Raw genomic sequence first — 3,565 nt, forward strand, 5'->3', positions numbered from 1 at the left:
TAATCCGTGTGAACGATGACCTTGGAACCGATGATGTATGAACGAAACTTATCGCAGGCAAAAACCACAGCAAGCATCTCCTTTTCTGTAGTGGTGTAATTCTGCTGAGCCTCATTAAGGGTCCTGCTTGCATAATAGATCGCCTTAAAAGTCTTGTCTCTTCTTTGGCCTAGTACGGCACCAACAGCAAAATCACTCGCATCACACATCACCTCAAATGGCTCATTCCAATTGGGAGCCACAATGATTGGAGCCGAAGTTAACCTTTCCTTTATCATATGAAAGGCTTTCAAACAAGAGTCATCGAAATCAAAAGTAGCATCTTTCTCAAGAAGGTTGCACGAAGGTTGCACAAAGGCTTGACAACCTTAGAGAAGTCCTTAATAAATCTCCGGTAGAATCCCGCATGACCCAAAAAACTTCGAATGCCTTTGACGTTCACCGGTGGTGGAAGCTTCTCAATAGTGTCAATTTTCGATTGGTCCACCTCGATACCCTTCAATGATACTCGATGGCCTAAGACAATCCCTTCTTTCACCATGAAATGGCATTTCTCCCAATTGAGTACAAGATTCTTCTCTTCACAGCGCTGTAGGACAAGGGATAAATTGTGGAGGCAATGATCAAATGACGACCCAAAAACTGAAAAATTGTCCATGAACACCTCCATTATCTCTTCCACCATGTCGGAGAAAATGGCCATCATACACCTTTGAAATGTAGCAGGGGCATTGTATAAGCCAAAGGGCATCCGACGGAATGCAAATGTACCATAAGGGCAGGTAAATGTAGTCTTTTCTTGATCCTCTGGGGCTACAGCAATTTGATTATAGCCCGAATAGCCATCAAGAAAGCAGTAATACTCAAAACCTGCTAGTCGGTCCAACATTTGGTCGATGAACGGGAGTGGAAAATGGTCCTTTCTGGTGGCTTTATTAAGTTTCCTGTGGTCGATGCAAACTCTCCACCCTGTGACCGTTCTTGTAGGAAGCAATTCATTCTTATCATTTCTCACCACCGTCATACCACCCTTTTTTGGCACAACTTGGACCGGGCTGACCCAAGAGCTATCCGAAATGGCATAAATGATTCCTGCATTCAACAATTTTAGCACTTCGGTTCTTACCACTTCTTTCATCGCTGGATTTAATCTTCTCTGGTGCTCAACCGATGGCTTGTAAGCCTCCTCCATAAGAATCTTGTGCATGCAAACAGTGGGGCTAATGCCCTTTATGTCCGAAATTGACCAATCAAAAGCAGCCTTATGCTTTTTCAGAACGAGGAGCAACTTTTCTTCTTCTTCTTGACTCAAAAATGCTGAAATGATTACCGGATTAGTGGACTCTTTACCTAAAAAGGCGTAACAAAGGTGGTCGGGTAGTTGTTTCAAGGCTAATCCTCCTTGCGGTGGACTAATAGGATTAGGTACCCCCTTAGGTTCCTCATAGATGTCTGTGTGAGTCTCACTCGTCGCTTCACCAGGCAATGCTTCTAGGGCTAGAACACAATCTAGCACCTCTTCTCTTTTAGAAAAATATTCATCATTCCAGTTTTTCCCTACCAAGGAGTTGGTGAGACTATGTTCCAATGAGTCATCATTTAAGAGCTCCTGAATGAACTCCTTAGTGCACAATTCCAATACCTCCACCCGGTTGCATGATGAGCCTTCACTCGAAAACTTCAATGAGTCAAAGATGCTGAAGTTGACTTCTTCCTCATTGACCCTCAAAGTCAAATTCTCGCTATGCACATCAATTAAGGCCCTTCCGATAGCTAGAAAGGGTCTCCCAAGAATGATGGGAATCTCTTGATCCTCCTCCATATCTAACACAACAAAATCAACCGGGAAAATGAATTTGTCAACTTTTACCAAAACATCCTCAATGATTCCCCTTGGATAGGTAAGGGATCTATCCGCCATTTGTAGTGAGATGGTGGTCGGGGTGACCTCTCCAAGCCTAAGTTTCCAGAAAACCGATAGAGGCATGAGGTTGATGCTAGCTCCAAGATCACACAAAGCCTTCTCGAAGTGAGAATCTCCAATAGTACACGGAATAGTGAAACTCCCAGGATCCTTCAACTTTCGAGGCAATTTCCTTTGAAGGATAGCGCTACACTCTTCCGTTAACTTGACGGTCTCATAATCCTCCAACCTCCGCTTCTTTGCCATGACATCCTTCATAAACTTGACATAATTAGGCATTTGTTCAAGTGCATCCGCAAACGGAATGTTGATATGGATCTTCTTGAAAATCTCTAAAAACTTTGAAAATTGAGCATCCATATTCTTCTTCTTGAATCTTTGTGGATACGGAAGGGTAGGAGTGAGGAGAGGAGGATTATCTGGAAAAGAGATCGACTTAGGCCTTGCACTCTCCTTTGGTTGCTTTGATTCTACCTCTTCTTCCTTGGTTTTATCCTCTTGGGGCTTAGGAGCCTCAACTTCTTTCCTACTTCTCAAGGTGACTGCGTTACATTGCTCCTTGGGGTTTTTCATAGTGTCACTAGGAAAGTTCCCGGATGATAGGCTCTTCATTGAGTCGGCGAGTTGGCCAATCTGTGTCTCCATAGTCTTCATAGTAGCGCTCATATTTGTGCAATGAGTCTCGCTATTATCAAGTCTAGCCTCATCTTTGTTGAACCGCCCCCTGGTTTCTACAATGAACGTGCTCAACAGGTCTTCTATCGACGGCTTGCTCTGAGATAATGGCTGACTATACCCTGGAGGAGGTTGCAATACATTCTTGTTATTGCCATATGAAAAGTTTTCATGGTTCCGGAGTCCTGGGTGGTAATGAGTTGGTAGATTGCTTGGCATGTTATTGCTTCGGTAGTTGAAGTTTCTGTTGTTCACATATTGCACTTGTTCAGTATCACCTTCACCTGTGTAAGATGTACTAGCAACCATAGCCGTCTCCTTACTCGATGTGGCTTCCTTTGCGGTCAACTCTGAGATCTTGTTGGTCAAAGCTGATATTTGTGCTGAAAGAGCGACCAACGGATCAATCTCATGCATTCCTACAGCCCTCTTCACACTTGACCGCTCACTTGGCCATTGAGCATTGTTGGAGGCCATCTCCTCCAATAATAATTTGGCCTCCTCATAGGTCTTGGACAACATCATCCCACCTGATGTCGCATCAACAATCATCCTGGTTTGTCCATTCAGACCGTTATAGAAGATCTGGATTTGGAACCAGTCTTGGTATCCATGCTGCGGGCATTTTCTAGTCAACTCCTTAAAACGCTCCCAAGCCTCATAGAGAGGCTCAAAGTCTAGCTGTCTAAACTGTGCAATCTCGCTCCTCAGTTGAGCGGTCTTTGATGGAGGAAAGAACTTGGTAAGAAACTTCTGTGCCAAATCTTCCCATGTGCCAATACTACCCGCTTGAACTGATTGGAGCCAACCCCTCGCCTTGTCCCTAAGTGAGAAAGGGAACAGGCGCATTCTGATAATGTCCTGGTCCACACCATTCATTTTGATGGTGTCGCAGATCTCCAGAAACGTTGCTAGATGCACATTGGGGTCTTCACATGGCAACCCCCCGTACTGATTCTGCTGAAC

At 44.4% G+C, this 3,565-nt stretch overlaps 1 non-coding gene across 1 annotated transcript; it reads left to right on the forward strand.

Moving 5' to 3' along the window:
- Positions 1 to 3,206: 3,206 nt before the first annotated feature.
- LOC112093710 lies at positions 3,207 to 3,313 on the forward strand. Its single transcript, XR_002903167.1, has one exon. It is a non-coding gene; the product is annotated as a small nucleolar RNA R71 (small nucleolar RNA).
- Positions 3,314 to 3,565: the final 252 nt, after the last annotated feature.

This window comes from Morus notabilis, unplaced genomic scaffold, assembly GCF_000414095.1.
Source record: "Morus notabilis unplaced genomic scaffold, ASM41409v2 Scaffold279, whole genome shotgun sequence".
Classification (NCBI taxonomy): Eukaryota; Viridiplantae; Streptophyta; class Magnoliopsida; order Rosales; family Moraceae; genus Morus; species Morus notabilis.